Genomic DNA, 24,309 nt, shown 5'->3' with positions numbered 1-24,309 from the left:
TTCAGAGTTAAAGACAAATCAGAAGCAAGTAGGAAAGTATTAAAATTGTTCACAACTGAGGGCCTTGATGACAGCCCTTTTATGAAGCCTAAGTTTTTGGGAACTTGGGTGCTCTGATGACTGGATGTGCCTCACATTTTAGATCTAAGTCATTAATTCTGGATCATTGCTACTAAATGATGTGACATTCATAAATAAAAGTTTAAAACATGGCTGCAAATTCTTCGATACTCCTCGGATCAGGAGACAGGGTTTCTGTCTTCTTGCACTTAAATCTGGGTGGACTTGTGACTGCTTCAAGTAATAGAGTCACATACAATGAAGTATGTGATTTCTGAGGCTATGTCATAAAGGGCAACACAACTTCTGCCTTGTTCATTGAAACATTTCATGCTGGGACCCCTGAGCTGCTAAGAAGTCTGGCAACCCTGAGGCCACTCATGCATGCTGTAGAGGCCTCATGTAGGTGCTCTGGGAACAGTCTGTACCAAGTCCAGCCATCCCTGCTAAGATGCCATGTAAGTGAAGTGAAGAAGCCTCCAGATGATTCCAGTTGTTTGAGTCTCCCCAGTTGAGGACCCAGACATTGTGGAATGGAAACAAGCCATGCCTATTGTACCTTGTCTGAATTCCTGAGCCACAGAATTTGTGAGATAATAAAATGGTTATTGTTTTATACCACTAAGTTTTGTAGTGGTTTGTTACTTAGCAGTAGGTAACCAGAACAGTATAAATGAATGGGCATGGCTTTATTCCAATAAAACTTTATTTATAGGCACTGAAGTTTGAATTTAATACAATTTTCACATGGCACTAAGTATTATTCTTTTAGTTTTTTTCAACTATTTAAAAATGTAAAAACCATTCTTAGCATATGGGCCATATAAAAACAGGCAGTAGGCTAGATTTGGCCAGTGGGCCATAGTTTGCTGACTCTTGATCTAAAAACATATGTAGTACAGTAAAACCCGTGGAAGCCAGAAGCTATGTAAGGTGGAAACCTGTTAGAGAAGGAAAACTCAAATATTTTCTACTAATAGAGAGCTGTAGAAAAAATGATAAGACTGTACCTTGTCAAAGGGAAAAAAACTTGTGAGACCCAGAAAAACAAGGCAGTCTCATAAAGTTCCGGCTCTCACGGATTTCACTGTACTTGTAAAATTTAAATATAAAGGCTTCTGGCCAAGATGGTTCTGATTTCATACTTTAAACTCATATCTCGTTCCTAAAAGTGATGATAAAAACCAAAACCCATTGCTGTGGAGTCAATTCTGACTCATAGTGACCCTACAGGACAGAGTAGAACTGCCCCATAGAGTTTCCAAGGAGCGCCTGGTGGATTTGAACTGCCGACCTTTCGGTTAGCAGCAGTAGCAGGGTTTCTATATAAAGTATAGGGGTGAAAAACAGTATGGGGATGCTGGAAACTAGAGGTTCAGTGTTGTTAGAGCATAAAACCAGGGCAGAGCGTGATGAGGGATAAAGTTGCAGACATAGGTGTGTCCCAATCGTGGAGGACCTTGATAAAGATCCTAGGAGCAAAGGACAGCCATTAAGTCTCAGCAATGGTCAGATTTGTGTTTTAGATCAGTCTCTGGCAGCTGAGTGGAGGGTGAATTTGATGGCAACAAGATCTGGAGTCCCAAGACCAGTTAGGAAGCTGCTATTGTATTCTAGGTTGGAGGAGATAATTAGGTCCTAAACAAGGGAAATGATGGCTGAGATGGGAAAGGAACATTGATTTAGAAGATTATTTCAGAGGTTAACTTGGTGGGATTTGATGACTGAATGTCCCAGGGTGAGAAAAAGGAAGGAGTTAGAGATTTCCTAGATTTTGTGACTGTATAGAGGAGGGTGCCAACTGAGACCGATAGAAGAGAGGAAGTCAGTAGAGAAGAGAAGATGTTCTCCTTGGTGTTGATCATCTTCCAGGTTGATGTGTCTGGTTGACAGAGTTTTATTCTTTTTCTTCCTCTTCTTTTTTTGAGTCTGAAGCTCTAGGAAAAGCTCTAGACTGGGGCCCCTGTTCTGAGAGCCATAAGTGTATGGATGGTGTAGTAGGGCACTTTGGGGAAGCACCAGCACTTACAAGATGGTTGGAGGAAGAAAAGGATATTAGAGAAAAGAGAGCCTGGAAAAGCCTTTGGAAGCCAAGGGAATTGTTTCAAGAGGAATGAAGAAAGTGATCAGCATGTCACACACCGCATATAGGTACTTAGAGATGGGCTGGAATGTATGTGCAAACTGCAGTGACCTTTCCAAGAATTCTGGCATGGGAAAAGCATTTGAGGAGTGACTGAGAATAAGGAAGGGGAGAGACAGAGTGAAGACTACTTTTTTGAGGAGTTTGCAAGAGAAAGGAAAGAGAGAAATTGGATATAAGCTGGTAAAAAATGAAGTAGGGTCAAGAGATGGTTTGGGGATAAAGGTACAGAGAGATTAGAATTAGTTAACAGGTACAAATCCAGTATAGAGGCAGAATTAGGAAGTTAAAAGGCAGTTTTATTTGTTTTGTTTTGTTTCCTGTTCATAGAAAATTCCTTCTTCATTTAGAGCTCTCATAAAAATTGGAATGGGTTGCCTTGTTAGATAGTGAGCTCCCTGTCACTGGAGTAATCAAGTAGAGGTTAGATGTTTTTGGTTAGTTGGGTAGAAGGATGTATTGGTGAGTGTCTTCAAGAGTTTCAGCCTGTGCTTTTAATTTCCAACAGTTTGCCCCAAGTTACTTTTAATCATTATAAACTAATGAGTTATTCTGTGGACCTACATTGCCTGGCAGCTCTCCCTAGATTTGTTGAATCACTGGGCCAAGTTAACTTATTTGCCTTTGATCTTGTAGAATGAAATTAAATTGCAGATTCTCAGATAAGAAAATTTTGAGGCTTTAGTGTCCAGGAAAGTTTCATCATGATGAACAATCAACCATGGTCTGGGCTCACAGGTATTTTTGACAAGTTTGTCACTTGCCACACACTCAGCTCACAACAACTATGAGCCTTTGTTTCAAATTTTTTAGAGTTTTATTTTTTTATAATTATCGCTGAGATGATAGGAGAAATAGGAAAAACCTGCTTTCTTTTTTCTGTATTTCATATTCCTATATGGACACTTTTAGTTTACACAGAATTTTTGTTTTTCAGGAGCCATGAAGAGATAATTAGCTTTCATCCATGCTCTCTAGTCTTCATCTTAGATCTTTTAGTGATCTCTTTGGTTAACGTTTAAAACAGTTCAGGGGTAAACTTTTACTGTTTTTCTCAAATGACTCAGGTACTTATCTGTATCCAAATCTGGCTTCCTGGGGGTAATAGAGCATGAGCAGCATAAATGACTGAACTCAACTAATTCTCGGAAAGCCACATTTTAGTCAGTACTCTCAGCCTTCTCACTCATTTCTTTTACAGACCTAACATGTGATATAACTAATTGATTAGAGATTTTATTTTGTTGTTGTTGATAATATACACAGCAAAACAAACGCCAGTTCACCCCTTTCTATATGTACAACTCGGTGACATTGATTACATTTTTCAAGTTTTGCAACCATTTTTGCCCTACTTTCCTGAGTTGTTCCTCCCCCATTAACACAAACTAAGGTTCCTATCTAATCTTTTGAGTTGTTGTTGTCACTTTGATCCTATATAGTTCTTAAAAGGGCGTAATGCACCTAATTTAATTAGAGTTTTATTTCTTCTAAAGTTATAAAATTTAAATTCTATTTGTTAACCTTTTGAAAAGTGCTAATAAACATAAAATGACTAAAATCCATGCAGGGGAACTAGAAAATGCAAGTGCTGGAAAAGCAGCACCTCTTCAAAAACAAGACAAAAAGAAAAAAAAACACCTATGAATAACTGTTTGCTTTAAGCCCAGGTGTGGTGAATATTTATCTTTTAAGGAAAAATAAATAGATCCTTGTTACCAACTGACTTTCCTTCTTTCGGGCCCACGGATAGGCTCCCAATTACTCCCAGGCCTGTAATTTTTACCTGTTTCTTAACCTGTTTGTTTCCTTGCTCTGGGAGAATGCAGTAAGTAAAAGTCTCACAGACTATAGATTGATTCTTTTCCATTCTCAATTTAATACTTTATAAATATGTTAGTAACATGAATAAGATGCCCTTTTAATCATATATTCTTTTTTATCAGTAAATTTTTTTAATTTTGAGATTTTAAAAAAATTTTTGAGATAGTTTTAGACTTACGTTATAAAGAGTGAACTTCCAGTTACAGACAAGATGGAGTAGACACATTTCACTCTGTTCTGATTAAATGTAATGATGTAGGCAATTCAAAAGTAAGTGTATAGAAAAAGATATGCCATGCTAAGAACAATAAAAAGAAAGCTGGAGTGGTTATGCTAATATTAAATAAATTAGAAGTGAGAGCAAAGAAGATTACCAAGGACAAAAAGGGGCACTACATAATGATAAAAAGGGTCAGTCCACCAAGAAAACATAGCAATCCTAAATGTGTATGTACCAAATAACAGAGCTTCAAAATACAAAAAGCAAAAACCAACAGAACTGAATTGAGAAATAGACATAGCCACAATTAAAGTTGGGAACTTCAATACCCCTGTTTTAGTAAACCAGTAGGCAGAAAATCAGTAAGGCTATAAACAAAATAAACAACAATACCATCAATCAACTGGATCTAATTGACATTTATAGAATGCTCCACCCAACAACAACATAATTTCTTTTCAAGTGCCCCTGCAACATTCACCAAGATAGACCATATCCTGGGTCATAAAACAAACCTCAACAAAATATAAAAGCATTAAAACCATACAGAGTATATTCTCTGACAGTAATGGAATCAAAGATAAATAACAGACCACAGGAAAATCTCCAGACACCTGGAAACTAAGCAACACACTTCTCATTAATCCATGAGTCAAGGAGGAAGTCCCAAGGGAAAAAAATACATTGACCTGAATGAAAATGAAAATACAGCACATCAAAACTTGTGGGATACAGCTAAATCTGTGCTGAAAGGGAAATTTATAGCACTAAATGCATAAATGAGAAAAGATGAAAGATGCCAAATGAATAATCTAAGCTTCCACTTCAAGAAACTGGTAAAAGAAGAACCAAATAAACCCAAGCTAGCAGAAGGAAATAAAGAGCAGAGATCAGTGTAATTGAAAACAGAAAAACAATGAATCCAGAAGCTGGTTCTTTGAAAAGAGTTTCTAATTTAAATGGTAATGGCTGCAGTTTTGGCATTGGGATTTTTACAAGTTCCCCAGATGATTCCATTGTGTATTGGGGGTTGAGAACCTCTGCTGGGGAAGCCAAATACATGAACCTGACCTTGGCATCAATCCCCCAACCCTTTTCATTTCTCCTGAGGGAAATTTGTAGCCATTTCACTTTCTCTCATTTTTTGTTGACCTCGAAGTTGGTGCTCTTTCCCTTGTGTGTTAACTTCCGTGTCTAACTGCTTCTTTGCCATGAACATTTCTCTGAAGTGAGTGTTTAACTCTCCCTCTACTTCACACCCACACCTGCCTTGATGATTTTGGGATTAACTTTGAAACCCTCTCTGATTGGTTTGTCACACATCATTGGTTACCAGTTTTAGACTGTGATCACCCAAGCTGTAGTGACAGTGTGTCTGGTGCACCTGGTCCTGTGACCCTGGCTCTGAGAAGTCGAAGGACTTTGTTTCCCGGTTTTTTGTTTCTCAGTCTGTCTGCTTTCTGGTGGCCAGTGCAGTGCCTGCTCTCTATTAGCACAGCATTAACAGTTGATGTTCTGGTGGATTTGAGCTTGCTGAGTAAGTTTGGGGTTATCTCTGTTTATTTGACCTTATGTGTAAGGCTTACATGCCAGTTAATGTTACTAAAACACCTGGGATAATGTTTTAATTCCTCCTAGTTCTCATGATCACTTTAAATAAGATAGATGTTATTGTAAATGTATTACAGATATATGTGGGTAAAAAATTCAACGTGGAAGCAACTCACAGCAGCAGATAAGAACTGATTGAAATCATTACTTAAAAAATACTTGGAGTCTCTATTATAGAAAAAAATTTATATTCATAATAAAAGCAGTTCTTGATGACTTACTGTATTAAGAAGTTTTTTCTGCAAATGATATTTTATCTTAAAAGGTTTTGTTTTGTACATATTATCTTTTTTATTCTTAAGATGTCAGACCTACTTATTTATCTCAGTAGTTGAAATTGTTGGATATATGTACAAAAATTAAAAAGAACATGTACTGCTAGTGTGTGTGTGTATGTTTTAATTGTTGGAACTGGAGTCCTCTTTAAAAGACCTAAAACATTTTAATTTAGAAAGGGCTAGGACCATTAAAATCTGTGAAGATAATATCACAGAAAAGGCCACCCAGACAGAGACCTTACAGTAAGGTCTGTATCATCAGCTAAACAGTGGGCTGAGAGATTGGGGGTGTTGGGTGCGTGGTAATTCAATTATATGCTTCCAATTTTCAGTGTTCTTTCTGTCATTAAAAAGAAAGGTTTCTTGTAGTTTAGACCTGGCAAACTATGGCCTGTGAGCCCAATCCAGCCTCCTGCCTGTTTTTGCCTGAACCGCAAGCTAAGAATGGTTTTTACATTTTTTAGTGGTTGAAAAATAATCAAAGGAAGAATAATATTTAATAACACATGAAAATTACATAAATTCAAATTTCACTATGATAAAGTTTTGCTGGAACACAGCCATGCTCATTTGTTTATGTGCTGTCTATGGCTGATTTCACGCTACAATGGCCAAGTGGAATAGTTGCCTGCCATATGGCCTGCAAAGCTGAAAAATATTCACTGTCTGGTCCTTTACAGAAAAAGTTTGTTGACCCCTGGTTTAGATGCACTTCCTAACCTGGCCTTCTCATGCAGGGTGATTTCTACTCAGGGCATTTGAAATTACCAAATAAATTGTTAACAAGCTTGTATGTTAAAGAGGCAGACTCCTCATCTGGTCACAGGGGACTCATGAGTCATATGATGTGTCTCATTTTTTAAAAATAAGTTATAAAATGCTGAGATGAAAGTGGTATTTATTTAGAAAGTACAGAATAGTTCATCTACTCCTTCTCTCCTCAGCTCTTTTCTAAAGCCCTCAGCATTAAAGAAAAAGAAAGAAGAAAATACGAATTTACCTAAGTAGGTTCCTGCCACTGAGACAGGCGTTTCTATGTCAATCCCTGTTATCCCTGTCGCCAGGAAGAGGGCCTACTCTCTTTAATATATAGACTTGTTAACAATTTATTGTAGTATCTTTTTTTCAAGACAAAGGTTGTTGGGGTGAAGAGAAGCTATAAAATATATAGGGTTCTTTTTTTTTCTGATTCTTTTCTGCTTACTGAGTCTCTACATAGATATTGTGGCTTTAGTCACCGGGCTACCAAGATGTGGTAGAGATGAAAGATACGTGAGGGCAACAGACTTGAAGGGAAGAGTTTTGTTTGTTTCTACAACACCGAAGCAGTGATAGATTGAATTGTTTGTAGAAAGGGGTGAATTTTGCATTAAAGCATAGGGACGGGCCTCTGTGTGGAAAAGGGTTAGCATTGCTTACCCCAAAGCAGGGGTAATCAGCTGCTGTTAATCATTACTTCTGTTAAGGAATAGTTTGGGAAGTTCTTTGCCCACAGGGCAGGAATCGACCCTTATGGATATAAGAAATGTGCTGCTCTGGTCTGACCATTGGCCTGTCCAGTTCAAATGTCTGTCTCTGATAACAGCTCTGAAAGATATTTTCCTGAACACCGAAGGGAACTGGACTTTCAGATGCCTTCTTTACTTAAGGATTACTCTTAAATGCCATTATGGATTTATCCTCCCTGATTTTATTGCAGTCCTCCTTGAGCTTGTTTACATTTTCATCCTCTTCTACTTCATGAGCTGAAAAGTTCTCTAAGTTCCCTAAGCATTGCAGAAAGTCTTGCTTTCCTTTTGATAAAATTGCTTTTAGGTTTCATAGGGTGCCCCTTTGTTATGAATTCTGTGACTGGGTAAATAATCTCAAGTGGATTATTTCTATACTCTTCCTGATTTCTGCTTCATCCCTTTAAAGCAGAGTTTCTCAACCTTGGCACTATGACACTTTGGACCAGATAATTCTGTGCATTGTGGGGAAAATCCTGTGTATTGTAGGATGTTTAGTGCCCCCCGCCCCCCGTTAGCTGTGATAACAAAAAAAATGTCTCCACATATTGCCAAATGTCCTGGAGGGGGTGGGGTGGGGCAGAATTATCCTTGGTTGAAGACCACTGCTTTAGATTTTTGGCTTTTCCAAACTGCAAAGTTTTGAGCTTTTTGGACTACCTATGTAATTATGCTTTCCAGGTTTTTTTTTTTTTGTCCAGCTCGGGTTAATGTCCATCTTGAGTAACGGTGACAGCTACTTTTGTAATTTCAGTGTTTCAGATGCTGCATCATTTGGGGGTGGTATAAGGGCAGGTACTTTGAAATCTTAAGTATTTTTCTAATTATAAATGTCCTATATGTGTACTGTAAAAATGTACAGAATGGAAATAATTGGAAAGAATGTTTTTACCACCCAGAAATTCATCACCTCGGTACAACTAATGTTAGTATATTGGTTTATAGCCTTCATCTGTTTTGTATATATTTTATTTCATTGATGTAATCTCACTATAAACCAGTTTTTTTATTAACTTTTATTGAGCTTCAAGTGAACGTTTACAAATCAAGTCAGACTGTCACATATAAGTTTATATACATCTTACTCCGTACTCCCACTTGCTCTCCCCCTAATGAGTCAGCCCTTCCAGTCTCTCCTTTCGTGACAATTTTGCCAGCTTCCAACTCTCTCTATCCTCCCATCCCCCCTCCAGACAGGAGATGCCAACACAGTCTCAAGTGTCCACCTGATATAATTAGCTCACTCTTCATCAGCATCTCTCTCCTACCCACTGTCCAGTCCCTTTCATGTCTGATGAGTTGTCTTCGGGGATTGTTCCTGTCCTGGGCCAACAGAAGGTTTGGGGACCATGACCGCCAGGATTCCTCTAGTCTCAGTCAGACCATTAAGTCTGGTCTTTTTATGAGAATTTGGGGTCTGCATCCCACTGATCTGCTCCCTCAGGGGTTCTCTGTTGTGCTCCCTGTCAGGGCAGTCATCGATTGTGGCCGGGCACCAACTAGTTCTTCTGGTCTCAGGATGATGTAGGTCTCTGGTTCATGTGGCTCTTTCTGTCTCTTGGGCTCTTAGTTATCGTGTGACCTTGGTGTTCCTCATTCTCCTTTGCTCCAGGTGGGTTGAGGCCAATTGATGCATCTTAGATGGCCACTTGTTAGCATTTAAGACCCCAGACGCCACATTTCAAAGTGGGGTGCAGAGTGTTTTCATAATAGAATTATTTTGCCAGTTGACTTAGAAGTCCCCTTAAACCCTGGTCCCCAAACCCCCGCCCTTGCTCCGCTGACCTTTGAAGCATTCATTTTATCCCGGAAACTTCTTTGCTTTTGGTCCAGTCCAATTGAGCTGACCTTCCATGTATTGAGTGTATAAACCAGTTTTTATGCTGGTCTTTCCACTTAACATTTTAACATAAATGTTTCCCTGTATTAATAAGATCTTATACCATATTTAAGGAGCCCTGGTGGCACAGCAGTTTGAGCTCTCAGCTGCTAACTGAAAGATTGGCAGCTCAAACCCACCAGCCACTCCTCAGGAGAAAGATGTGGCAATCTGCTTTCATAAAGATTACAGCCTTGGAAATCCTGTGGGGCAGCCTTGGAAACCCTGTGGGGCAGTTCTTCTGTGTCTCATAGGGTCTCTGTGAGTCAAAATCGACTTGATGGCAACGAGTTTATACCATATGTAAATGACTGAATGATATTCCATAATAAAGTACTTTAATCATTCCTCTTTTGTTCAATAGCTAGGTTTCATTTATTGTTTTTATTATGGAGTTTTGATTGATATTTGTATTCATGAATCAATTTCTGTGTTTTAGATTATTTTTCAGAGATGAGTGTTAGAAGTAGAATTCTTGGGTCAAAGCATGTGATTATGGTTAAAGTAGAGACTTAGATTATTTTTAAGCTACTGCATGGCCCTGCAAAGGGCAGTGGGTAGGGGCTTCTTACACTGACCATGCATTTCAGAAGGGTGTCTCGTGGGGATATAGTAGACTAGGAAAGGGGTGTGTTTGAGTTTATCACTTTTTCTTTCCCTTGCCTGCCTTCCTGTTCTTCTGTGGGATTGTTAATGGAGTGTCAAGTAACCACCAAACCACACGCTTAAACCCCAGTACCCAGTGCCGTCGAGTCGATTTTAGGTTCCCAAAAACCCAAACCCACTGTCGTCGAATCGATTCCGACTCTAGCGACCCTACAGGACAGAGTAGAACTGCCCCATAGAGTTTCCAGGGAGTGCCTGGTGGGTTCGAATCAACAATCTCTTGGTTAGCAGCAATAGTACTTAACCACTACACCGCCAGGGTTTCCACTTAGGTTCCAGTCTCAAATAATTCCAGCTGGATTGACTTCCAGACAGTGTTCCTTTAAAAGGATGTTTCACCTAAGGAAGATATTTACTTCAGACATTTGTATTTTGCCTGGCTTACAGTCACTTTTAAAATAAATCAGTGTGCTGTTAATCATTGCGATCAAGATTATAGTAGGAATAAGACCTGAAAACTGCCTTCGAATTACCGGTCCCAAGGGTGCAAGGTGAGGTCTGGTGCGCATTTCATTTCTGCCAAAGCAAAGGAATACTCACTGTAGGAAGCAAGGAGGAGAAGAATGCCTTTATTAAGTCTGTACCCCAAATATAGAACTAGAAAATAGACAGCTGAATAATAATGTACCCAAACGTGCAACATTGAGGCACATCACAAAGTTACTCTGTGATTGTACCGTACTTATGGTTTTGCTTAACAAAACATTTTATTCTAAGTCCATGTTAAAAATGTACCACTTAATAAAGATTCACATGTTGTCTTGAGTAGGGGTCCCTAGAAGTAGAACCTGAAACAAAACTTGAATGTACATGATTTATTGCGGGACTGCTCTCAGGAGAAACCTATAATGGAGGGAGGGAAGAAGGGGAAGCCAAGGAAATATATGGTCTTAGGAAACTCTAGCCTTAACCTATTTGGAAAGGGGTATGTGTGAAGTAATTATTGGCTTTGGCTGCCCCTGGGAGGGGGACAGGGAAAATACTAATTTCCTTGGCAGGAATGCAGTTCTTAGGAAGAGGGGCAGCTGTGAGCTGTTAGCAGCTTACAGGCAGTAGCTAGGAGATGGGTACACTAGCTGGGTAAAGGGGATTTTGGTGGGACACCACAGCATCTATTACTCTTTAGCATGTGTACTTTGTGCAGGACACTGTGCTAAGAGCTGAGGGGTAAGAGGTGAATGTGACACAATCTCTACTTTCAAGATGGTTGTGGTCTAGTGGCAGGGCTGGCCATGTAAAGAATATTTACAGTACAAATGAGGTACTTTTTACATGGACAAAAGTACCTGCAGAGAGTTGACTAGAAAACAAAGGAGCGAATAATTGTCAGGGAGGGGTATCTGAGCAGCTTCATTGAGAAGAGCCAATGAGTGGGACCAGGTTTGGGGGGGAAATGTCAGGGTAAACAGGGAGAGAATTATAGTTGGAAGAGCCCTGTGCAAAGGCAGGCAAGTTTAAAACAAGATGTGTTCATGGAATCACATTATGGGGCATGGCAGGATGGCATGTGCAGGAGATTAGGGGAGGCAGGGGAGCAGCAGCTGATGAAACCTGACAGATTGGAGCCAGAATATTGTGGTTCTTGTAGGCCATGCTGAGGAGGCTGGCAGTTGTCCTTCCACTTTGCCTCCTTGTGTCAGGGTCCCCTTGGAGTGCACGTTCTCAGTGTACCTGCCAACTCTGCCCTCTGGTGGCCATGTGGCTCCAAGCATGTCACTTAAAATTTTCTAAGCTCCAGGTTCCTCATCTGTAAAATGCCTGATGATGATATTTAAAAGACTGTTGTTGTGATTAGAAATAATAACGGCAGATCTAAAGATTTACCATCATGGAATCATTCCGCTGATATTTACTGTTCTGTCATTTTCCTGCAGTAATTAAAACAGCAGTGCTGCCACAGAAACAAACAGATCAATGGCCTATAACAGCCCAGATCCAAAAATTGGCTTGCTTTGTTTTCTTTTCTAAAAATCATTGGCAAGTTGGTTTCTTATTTCCTATGACTGATGTTACTGGTATTAGATGTTTCCTGGGCCCTTGACTTTTTTTTCCATCTATAGTAAAAAATGATTTTTACTGTAATAGTTTGAAGAACACCAAATTTTGCAGATTCTTAAAAACCTGTTTTCAGCCTTGTGACGATTAGTTTTATGTGTCACCTTGGCTGGGTTATGGTTGGCCAAGCACTAGTCTAGTTACTGTCATGCAGTAGTTACATGGGATTAAATCAGTTGGCCTTGGGTAACCCGTTGCCGTAGAGTCGGTTCTGACTCATGACGACTCTACAGGATAGAGTAGAACTGCCCCATAGAGTTTCCAGGGAGCACCTGGTGGATTCGAACTGCTGACCTTTTGGTTAGCAGCTGTAGCACTTAACCACTACGCCACCAGGGTTTCGGTACAGCACGTTATCTTCCATAATGCAGTCTAATGTAATGTGATCAATCAATCGAGGTCATACCAGAGTAAGGTGGATCCTGAACCTAATCACGTCTGAGTTATAAAAAGCCCAGAATAGATGTGTGCGCGCGCGCACGCACACACGCACACACACACGGGAAGACAGACACCATGTGAGGATCATCTACAAGCCAAGGAACCAAGGAACACCAAGGGCTACTGTCAAGGAAGGAATCAACATGGCTAGGACCCCGATTTGGACTTTTAGCCTTCAGGACTGTGAGAAAATAAATTTCTGTTCTTTAAAGCTACCCAAGATGTCACTTTGAAGACTAAGGTGCGCCTGGCCCAAGCCATGGTGTTTTCAGTCACCTCATATGCATGTGAAAGCTGGACAGTGAATAAGGAGGACCGAAGAAGAATTGACACCTTTGAATTGTGGTGTTGGCGAAGAATATTTAGTATACCATGGACTGCCAAAAGAAAGAACAAATCTGTTTTGGAAGAAGTACAAGCAGAATGCTCCTTGGAAGTTAAGGATGGCAAGACTGCATCCCACATACCTTGGACATCTTGTCAGGAGAGGTCAGTCCCTAGAGAAGGACATCATGTTTGGTAAAGTACAGGGTCAGCAAAAAAGAGGAAGACCCTCAATGAGATGAATCAACACAGTGGCTGCAACAATGGGCTCAAGCATAGCAACAATTGTGGGGATGGCACAGGACCAGGCAATATTTCGTTCTGTTGTACATAGGGTCGCTATGAGTCAAAACCAACTCAATGACACCTTACAACAAAGCTACCCACTTACAGTATTTTTGTTATAGCAGCACTAGGTAACTAAGACACCCCCAGGGTCATGAATAGTTCAGTAACTTGTTCACTTACATAATGGGATATTATAGAAAATGGAAAAACTTTTATCCAAAGTTCATAAGCCCAGAATTTCAGATAAGAGTAGTATCTGTCTCACAAGAAGTCTTGTGTCTCCTTAAACTCTCAGGGAGGTAAGATGAGAGGATCCATGCTCAGTTGTCTTTCTCCACTGAAAGTTTTTAGAGAATAATGCTATTTGTTGCCTTTGATCCCACTATGAGTCATCCATATGGAGGTTATATTCAATAGACAGAAATTTTCTATTGCTACTCTTCATGGCTCTGCCTAAAAATTTCCCATTGGTAAGATGTTATGATAATTTAAATGTGAAAGGTAGGGAGATGATTTTTTTAAGCTTTATTGAAGTATAATTTACGTACCATAAGGTTTACCCGTTTTAAGTGTACAGTTGATTCAAAGGTTTTTACTATGTTTACAGAGTTGTGCAACCATCACCACAATCCAATTTTAGATAATTTCCATCACCCCCAAAAGAAGCCTTGTGCCCATTTGCAGTCAGTGCCCATTCTCATACCCAACCCTAGACAATGACTAATCTACTTTCTGTCTCTATAGATTTGCCTATTCTGTACATTTCCTATAAATGGAATCACACAATAAGTGATCTTGTGTGTATAGCTTCTTTGACTGAGCATAATGCTTTTGCTAAGTGTTTTTTTACATGTTTTACATTTGTTCTACATGATATAGCATGTAGCAGTACTTCTTTTCATTTTATTGCTAATATTCCATAGTATAAATACACCACAGTTTGTTTAGCCATTCACCTATGGAAGGACATCTGGATTGTTTCCAGTTTGGGATATTACAAATAAAGCTGCTATAAACATTTGTGTGCGGGCTTTTGTGTGAGTATAAATTTCCATTTTTCTGGGATGAATGCCCAGGATGGTAATTGCATGTTGAATTTTTTTAAGAAACAGCTGAACTGTTTTCTGGAACAGCTGTGCCATTTTACATTCCTACCAGCAGTATGTATATATGAGTGATCCAGTTTTTACACATCTTTGCTGGGATTTGGTATTTTCAGTGCTTATTTCAGCCTTCTAATAAGTATGTAATGATATCTCATTATGGTTTTAGTTTGTGTTTCCTTAATGGTTAATGAAGTTGAACATCTTTTCATGTGCTTATTTGCCATATGTGTATCCTTTTTGGTGAAATGTTTGTTCAGGCCTTTTGTTCATTTTTAATTTAGTTGTTTATTACCCCACTGCTAAGTTTTGAGAGTTCTTTACATATTCTAGATACAAGTCCATTGTTGGATTTTCTCCTAGTCTGTAGTTTTTTCATCCTCTTAATGAGGTCTTTTGCAGAGCAAAAAAAAATTTTTAGTTTTGGCGAAGGCAATTTTTTTCTTTTATGAATCACTCTTTTGATGTCAATTCTAAGAATGCTCTGCCTAGCCCTAGCCCCTGAAGATGTTGTCCTGTTTTTTTCTAAAAGTTTTATAGTTTCACATTTAAATCTGTGATCAATTTTGAGTTAATGTTTGTGTATAAGGTATGAGATTTAGGTTGAGGTTCTTTTTTTTTTGCTCCAACACTGTTTATTGAGAAGGCTACCTTTCCTCCATTGAATCACTTTTTCACCTTTGTCAAAAAACTGTTGGGCATATCTGTGTGGGAATATATTCACTTTTAATAAGGCAAAAAATATCGTGGTAGGCAGAATAATGCCCCCAAGATATCCATGTCCTTATCCCTGAAACCTGTCAGTATGTTAGGCTACCTGGCTACTTAAAATAGGAACACTATCCTGGATTATCTGAGTGGACCCAGTATAATCACAGGGTCCTTAAAAGTAGAAGAGGGAAGCAAAAGAGAAGGATCAGAGAAGGAGATGTGATGACAGATGTAGTGTCAGAGAGATGTGATGTTGCTGGCTTTGATTGTATCTCACATAATTCTCAGGGTTTTCTTTATTTTTCTTCATTCTTTTTTCTGATTTTTCCTCAAATAGAGTTGTATCCAAGTGTTTGTCTTCCACTTCACTGATCCTGTCTTCCATCATTTCGAACCTGCTCCTCAGCCCTTTCTATGACGCTGTCCATTTCTGAAATCTTGTTGTTTATCTTTTGGATTTCTAGCTGTTGTTTTTGTATGATTTCTCATTGTGAATTTATTTTGGCATTTTGTTCCTGTATTGTTTTCCTGAATTTTTCCCTTTTTTGCCTGTATTTTCCATGGATTTGTCTGCCTTTTCTATGAACTTGTCTATTTTTTCCTCATTTTTGTCTGTTTTTTGCTTCAACCCTTGGATAGCTCTGAATATTAGAGATTTGAATTCCCTATCAGGTAGTTCTAGTACCTTTTCTTCTACTGGAAAGTCATCTGGTGGTTTTTTGGACACCTACTGGAACTATCCTGTCTGTTTTTTTTTTTTATATGTTTTGATATTGTTTGCTGTCTTAGGGACATTCAGCAGTTATTTTATTCATTTATTAATTGTAGATCTGTTTGTTTCGTCCTGTTTTTTTGTTCTATTTGGTTACATCTGAGCAGGCAGGCTGTGTGTTCTTTGTTGTTTACTCATCTGTGGTCATGATACTTTTCACCTCCTTGTCCAATGGGCAGGTCCAGTGGCTCAGCTATGGTGCAATAGGGCAGGTCCAGCTGAAGAGGAGGGGCTAGGATGGGTTGTTTGTGTCACGTACTAGGGCCAACAGGGCAGGCCGGGAATCAGGGCTGGACAGGTTCTAGTAGGCCGTGCCCGTGCTGCTTGGGGGTGTGATGTTCAGCGCACGGTGCAGGTAGGCAGGGAGGAGGGGGGGAGGTTGTGATGTATGGAGCAGGTACTCTGTCTCCTGCTGAAAGCTTCATGAAGCTGCTTTCCCGTGTTCCCTGTCCGGTGATCTACGACAGGAGCCCAAGATGGCGAATCCATGCATTAGATCATAGGGGACCTCCACAATTATCTCGCTCTCTGTCCTTTGTCAGTTTCTTATTCTTTTTGGTGCTTGGCCGAGTTCTTTCTCTCTTCATTTGACACTTTGAGTTCCAAGACTGACGTTTGTCTCTGTTTTACTTAGTTTTTTGGGTCTTTGCTGTGGAGGGGTGGCATGGTGCTTCTTTGTATGGTGCCATGTTGGCCAGAAATCCGATGTTGCTGGCTTTGAAGATGGAGGAAGGGGGGGCTAGGATCCAAGGCATGTGGGTGGCTTCGGGAAGCTGGAAAACGCAAGGAAATGAATTCTTCCCTAGAGCCTCCAGAAGGGAACACGGTGCTGCGACACCTTGCTGTTAGCCCAGTGAGAACCGTGTCAGACTTCTGACCTTCTGAACTGAAATAAATCTGCATTGTTTTAAGCTACTGAATTTGTGGCAATTTGTTACTGCAGCAGTAGAAAACTAATAAGTAAATGTTTTGTAATAACTCTGTTAATAGTAGTTATGATTTTAAATGCTTGGGCATATCATTTATCTGGAGAGTTTACATATGTGGAACATCCCAGTGATATTAGGTAAATGAAGTGTTACTCTAGGCACATGTATGCATTCAATAGGGAATAATTAAATGAATTGCTATTAGAATAACTAGAAAATAAAAGTAGAAAATAATTAGAGTAATTTTTTATTAGAAAATATATTTTGTTTCTGTTTAAATTTCTGCACTGAGTGTGACTTTAAATTACTCATTTATTTTTGATGGGAAGTGTTTATTGTTGTTGTTTGCGTTTCAAGAGTGTTTGAATGCCTTAAGTTTTGCACCAAGGAGCCAAACATAGCCCCAAAAAATTACATAGTGGGAGGGTAACATTTAAAGAAATATTTAATTTAATTAAACTAGACAGTAAGATAAAAAAAAAAAAAAAGATAAACAGAGTCTTAATTTATGGTCCTGGTACTTGTGTTAATCCTCTTAATTTTTTAATAACAGTTTTATTGAGATAATTCACATAACATACAATTCACGTGTTTAAAGTCTACACCTGGTTTTTAGTATATTCACAGATACGTACAACCGTACTATAAAGTTTTTTTAATATCTTATCCCACTGCCTTCTGGCTTCCATTGTTTCTATGAGAATTCAGGTGTTAATCTTATTGTGGCACCCTTGTAAGTGATGAGTTATTTTTCTCTTGCTGTTTTCAAGATCTTCTCCTTATCATTGGCTTTCAGCATTTTTACTGTGGTGGTCTGTGAATCTTTTAGCATTTATCCTACTTGGAGTTTATTGAAGTTCCTGGATGTGTAGATTGTTTTTCAATAAATTTGGGGATTTTTCAGCCATTAGTTCTTTGAATATTTTTTCCGCTTCTTTCTTTCCTTTCCTTCCGATAGTCCCATTATGTTTATGTTGGTATGTTAAATGAGATGCTCTTTAAGTTTTCTTTATTCATTTTTTCTTTCTGTTCTTCGATCTATCTAATCTCTATCAATCTATTTTTAGTTTGCTAATTCATTCTTCTGCCAGTTCAAGTCTACTGTTGAGTCCCTGTAGTGAATTTTTTAATTCATTTATTGTACTTTTGAATGCCAGAATTTCCATTTGGTTCTTTTGTGTAATTTCTGTCTTTTTATTGATATTCTGTATTTGATGATACATTGTCATCATGCATTCCTTTACTTCTTTAATCGTCATTTCCTTTAGTTCTTTGAACATATTTATATGGCTACTTTGAAGTCTTTGCCTGTGAAATCTGACATCTGGTTGCTCTCACAGGCAGCTTCTGTTGGCCTGTTTCCTTGCTAGTGTGTGGTTCATACATTGTTTCTTGGCATGTCTAGTAATTTTTGTTGGGAACTGGACATGTTAAATAATACAGCAACTCTCTGGAGCTTGTTTACTTCTTTAGTGACTGCCTGGATTGTTTTAGTGAAGCCTATCCTTTCCCCCTACCCTCAGTGTGAAGCCTCAGATTTTGCTCCTTGGGAGCGCAGCCTTGGATATGCCCACAGTCACCCTGGGTTTTACAGTGATTTTCACAGGGCTCCCCTTGACTTCCATTTTCAGTGACCACACCTGGCTTTTAAGCTTTGCTATTTGCTGGCCGATAGCTCTATTGTTTTTAGCAATGCCCAGGGGTGGGGGTGGGGCATAAATTGTTCCATAAAATGATCCAGTCAAATTAGGGCTCCCTTAAAGGCACTGGGGATCAGTATTTGAGATTTTTTCTGACCCCAGGAGAATTTCTTCTAGATGTCTCTCCAGCAAACTAGCCAGGTTAGGCCTGAACTCCACAGTCTGTTGCAAATGAATCAGTTCCTTTGGGGAAAGATTTGAAGCCCTCTGTCTATGGCCTACTTCTCCCCCTGGGCAAAATCTCTGAGTGATAACCCCTGCTTTAAGAGCTGACTGCTCTGTTGGGGGTGGGTTGGTGTATATTGGCCCCAGGTCTCCTAGGCTTGCCTCTCCTAGTATTATTAGTGGTACTGTATCCAAAGTAGAATCTCCATATCACTAGTAGGGGCAGAGCAGAAGAATAGAGCCCCCATTTCTCAGCTACATTCACCCAGAGTTTAGCCTTAGCAACAGATAGCTGAGGGCAGATGAGAAATGCCGATATCCTCCTCCCAAGAAGAAAGCCCTCCAACTGGAAGCTTCAGGGAGAGGTAGCCCTGTGTTTTTGACTGTAGCAGTCAGAAGTGAGGTTTCTCTTACTAAGCTGGGAAGGAGGAAAAAGAAAGCTTCCCAAATTTTAGTAGATTTTCTTGAATAAGTGTTTCTTCATTTGCTGTATGCCATTAGAACCATTTCCGGAGACTTTAAATGGTGGTTGTTTTAATAATTTTCACCAGTTTCACTGGGGAGTGGGTCCTCAGAATTTCTCACACTGTGTTATGAGAAGTAGAAATCTCTATTTTTTTTTAGATGTATTTTTGGTGAAAGTTTATGCAGCAAATTAGGTTCCCGTTTAACAATTTCTATACATACCGTTCAGTGACATTGGTTACATTTTCCACGTTGTGTCAACATTCTCATTATTCCCATTGTAGTTGTTCCATTTCCATTTATCTAGCTTCCCTGCCCCTCCTCCCCCTGCCAGTGACCTTCTCATCCTTGCTTTAGGGTGATGTTGACCATTTGGTCTCTTATAGATGATTTATTGTTGTTGTTATTGTTATTAAAGGAACACAGTACTCACAGGTGATATTGTTTATTTTATGAGCTAGTCTGTTATGTAGCTGAACAGTGACTTCCGGGAGTGGTTTCAGTTCAAAATTTAAAAGTATCTCGGGGGATTCATTTCTTCTTTAATCATGGGTTTCCCTTAGTTCTTTGAACATATTTATAGGATTACTTTGAAGTACCTCTAGTGTCTACTGGTCCAGTAAGTCTGGCCTTTTTTTAGGAATTTGAGTTTTGTTCCACAATTTTCCCCCATTCTATCTGGGACCATCTATTGTGTCTCTAGTCAGAACAGTCGATAGTGGTAGCCGGGCACCATCTAGTTCTGGCTTTAGGATAGATGAGGCTGTGGTGGTTTGTGTAGGCAATTAGTCCTGTAGATTAGTTTCTTCTTTGAACCTTTGATTTCTTTCTCTTTTGCTCCAGACAAGTAGAGACCAATAGTTATATCTTAGATGGCTGCTTGCAAACTTTCAAGACTTCAGATGCTGCTTACCAAACTAGAATGTAGAAAATAAACTCTAAGGACTATGTTGTGCCAGTTGACTGAGTTGCAAGCCTTCAAACCAAGTAAACCAATCCTGTGAAATGTTTGCTTAAAGTATCTGTGACTGTACCCCTTATGTGCTTTATTTTATATATGTGTGTGTGTGTATGTATATAACACACACAAATGTGTATATGCATATGGCTACAGATATGCCTATAAATGTACATGCATATACTTTCATATATATATGCATACATATATACCTGTGAAACCACTCTTGTATTTCTTAGTTGTTACAAAATTATATGTTATAGCATTTACCAATAACATCCCTTATACTTGTGTACTTCTTAGTGTTATCATCTATTAGCTTTCTTTTTTAAATTTTATTTATTTTGTTTTTGTTGAGAATATACACAGCGAAACATACACCAATTCGACAGTTTCTCCATGTACCGTTTAGTGACGTTGATTATATTCTTCAAGTTGTGCAACCATTCTCTCCCTCCTTTCTGAGTTGTTCCTCCCTTACTAAGATAAACTTACTGCCCCTAAGGTTCCTATGTAACCTTTCAAGTCACTGTTGCCAGTTTAGTCCCATATGAAACCTGTTGCCGTTGAGTCAATTTCGATTCATAGCGATCCTATATAGATAGATCTTAAAAGAGTATAATGCTCAAGGTAGAATTTTTTTTTTACTAGTTAAACTAAACTATTATTTGATTTTTAAGAAGACTTCAGGGGATTTTTTGGTTTAAGGTTTAAAGATTAGGGCAATAGTTTCAGGGATTCATCCATCCTCCATGGCTCCAGGAAGTCTAGAGTCCATGAGAATTTGAAATTCTTTTCTGTATTTTCCCCCTTTTGATCAGAATTCTTCTATCGAGTCCTTGACCAAAATGTTCAGAAGTGGTAGGCCGGGCACCATCCACTTCTTATGGTCTCATGGCAAAGGAAGCAGTTGTGCATGGGGGCAATGAGCTACACATTCCATATCCTCCTCCTATTTCTGACTCTTCTTCCTCTGTTGTTCCAGGCGAATGGAATCCAATTGTTGTGCCTTGGGTGGCTGCTTGCAAGCTTTTAAGACCCCAGGTGCTATGCAACAAACTAGGAGATAGAACAGAAGCACATTATTAGGCCAACTAACTATGATATCCCATAACATCATGACCTTAAACAAAGGAAGCAAATCCAGTGAGGTGTTTGCTTGTATATAAGCAGCCTCTATTTTTTTGATCATTCTTGTAAATATATCTATTACACAACTTTTGCCCGTTCAACTTTTTACACATGTACAACTTATTGACAGCAATTACAGTACTCAGCTCTTCAACCCTACCCTTAATCAATGTTATATTTCCATCACCATTAACCCCCCTTTTTCCACTCCCTCCTACCCCTGGTAACCACTAATAAACTTTGGTCTCTGTACATTTGGCTTTTCTTATTTTTTTATATAAATGACTTCGTACAATATTTGTCCTTCTGTGACTGATTTATTTTACTCAGCACAGTGTCTTCCAGCTCCATCCATATTGTAGCAAGTATCAAGACTTCATTTCCCCTACTGGGTGAGTAGTATTCCATTGTATTTACATGCCTCATTTTGTTTATTCATTCATCCACTGATGGGCATTTGGGTTGTTTCCACCTTGTGGTTATTATAAATAGTACCGCAATAAACATTGGTGTACAAGTCTCTTTGAGTCTCTGTTTTCAAGTCTTTTGGGTATATACTTAGGAGTGGAATTGCTGGGTCATATGGTATTTCTTTTTTTTTATGGTATTTCTATTTTTAGTTTTGTTTTTTAGGAATCACCACCGTGTTTTCCATAACGGCTGTACCATTGTTCATTCCCACCAGCAGTGGATAAGGGTTCCACTTTCCCCACATCCCTGCCAACATTTGTTATTTTGTGGGCTGTCTTTTATCTTAGCCATCCTAGTGGGAGTAAAATGGTATCTCATTGTGATTTCAACTTGCGCCTTTCTGATGGCTAATGATGCTGAACATCTTTTCATGTGTTCAGTGGCCATCTGAATATCCTCTTTGGTGAAATGTCTACTCAAGTCCTTTGCCCATTTTATGAATGGGTTATTTGTCTTTTTGTTAAGTTCTTGAAGTTTTATATATATTCTGGTTATTAGATTCTTATCAGATATATGGTTTTGGAAGATGTTCTTTCAGTTGATAGCTTGTGTTTTTACTTTTTTGGTAAAGTCTTTTGATGAACAAAAGCTTTCAGTTTTTATGAGGTCCCATTTATTTATTTTGTCTTTTGCTGTTTGTGCTTTTCTTGTATTAAATAATCCATTCTTGAAAGCTAGGCCTGACAGTGTTGCCCCTGTATTTTCTTCTAAGAATTTTATGGTTTTAATTTGCACATTTATATCCTTAATCCATTTCAAATTTGTTTTTGTGTATGGTGTGTGTCATGCATCCTGTTTCATTTTTCTACATGTGGAAATCCAACTTTTCCAACACCATGTATTGAAGAGACTCTTTTTCCACCCTCAAATGGACTTAGTTAACCATAGATGTGTGGGTTTATTTCTGGACTCTGAATTCTATTCCGTTGGTCTGCGTGTCTATTGTTATACCAGCTGTTTTAAATACTGAAGCTGTGTCCAAACCAAACCAAACCCAGTGCCGTCGAATCGATTCTGATTCATAGCGACCCTACAGGACAGAGTAGAACTGCCCCGTAGAGTTTCCAAGGAGCACCTGGTGGATTCGAACTGCCGACCCTTTGGTTAGCAGCTGTAGCACTTAAGCACTACGCCACCAGGGTTTCCTGAAGCTGTGTAGTATGTTTTAAAATCAGGAAGTGTGAGTCCTACTTTGTTCTTCTCTTTCAGCATTGCTTTAGCTGTTCAGGGCCTCTTGCCATCCCATATAAAGTTGAGGATTGGCTTTTCTGTTTCTGTTAAGAAGACTGTTGGTATTTTGATGGGGATTGTGTTGAATCTATATGTCAGTTGGGGTAGTACTGACAATCTTAACAAATTAAAGTCCATTAATTAATCTATGAACATGGAACATCTTTCCATTTATTTAAGTCTTCTTTAACCTCTTTCAACAGTGTTAAAAGCTTTCATCATACAAGTCCTTCATGCCCCTGGTTAGATTTATTCCTAGGTATTTTATTTTATTATTTTATTCTGGTAGATGCTATTGTAAATGGAATTGTTTCCCTAATTTGCCTTTCAGATTTCTCATTGCTGGTGTATAGAAACCCAACTGATTTTTGTTTGTTAACCTTATACCCTGCAACTTTGCTAAATTCCTGTATTAGCCCGAGAAGTTTCCATGTGGATGTTTCTGGATTTTCTATATATAGAATCATTTCTTCTGCAAATAGAGATAATTTTACTTCTTCTTTTCCAGTCTGGGTACCTTTCATTTCTTTTTCTTGTCTTATTGCTCTGGCTAGGACTTCTAATACAATATTAAATAGAAGTGGTGAGAGCAGGCACCCTTGTCCTGTTCCCAGTTTCAAGGGAGAAGGCTCTAAGTCTTTCCCCATTAAGTATAATGTTAGCTGTTGACTTTTCATATATGCCCTAAATCATACTGAAGAATTTCCCTTCTATTCCAATCTTCTTTAGAGTTTTCACCAAGAAAAGGTGTTGGATTTTTTCAGATGCTTTTTCTGCATTCATAGAGATGATCGTGTGGCTCTTTTCCTTTGTTCTCTTGATGCAATATATTATGTTGATTGATTTTCTAATGTTGAACCATCCCTGCTTTCCTTGAATTAAGCCTGCTTGGTCAGAGTGTTCTGTTCCCTAGTATTTTGTTGAGGATTTTTGCATCTATATGTCTGGTTTTGGTATCAGGGCTATGTTTACTTGACAAAATGAACTAGAGTGTATTCCTTCCTTCTCTATCTTCGGTATGAATTTAAACAGTATCGGAGTCAATTCTCTAAATGTTTGGCAGAATTCTCCAGTGAAGCCATCTGGTCCGGAACTTTTTTTTTGAGAGGTTTTTGATCACTGATTCAATTTCTTCACTTGTTAATGGGCCTATTGAGACTTTCTATTTCCTCTTGAGTCAGTTTGGGTAGGTTGTATGCTGGTAAGAATTTGTCCATTTCATGTAGGTTATCCAGTTTGTTGCCATAAAGTTGTTCATAATATTCTGTCTTTATTCCTATTTGGTCAGTTGTAATGTCCCCTTTCATTTCTTTATTTTGCTTACTTGAATCTTTTGTCAGTATAGCTAAAGGTTTGTCAATTTTATTGATCTTTTCA

At 38.8% G+C, this 24,309-nt stretch overlaps 1 protein-coding gene across 2 annotated transcripts in view; it reads left to right on the top strand.

Moving 5' to 3' along the window:
- Positions 1-24,309, top strand: part of JADE3 (jade family PHD finger 3) — a 194,728-nt gene that overhangs the window by 52,284 nt on the left and 118,135 nt on the right. The window lies entirely within an intron of this gene.

Source organism: Elephas maximus, chromosome X (assembly GCF_024166365.1).
Source record: "Elephas maximus indicus isolate mEleMax1 chromosome X, mEleMax1 primary haplotype, whole genome shotgun sequence".
NCBI classification, from domain to species: Eukaryota; Metazoa; Chordata; class Mammalia; order Proboscidea; family Elephantidae; genus Elephas; species Elephas maximus.
The sequence above is the reverse complement of the archived record's forward strand: the minus strand, read 5'-3'. Positions and strand labels throughout refer to the sequence as shown.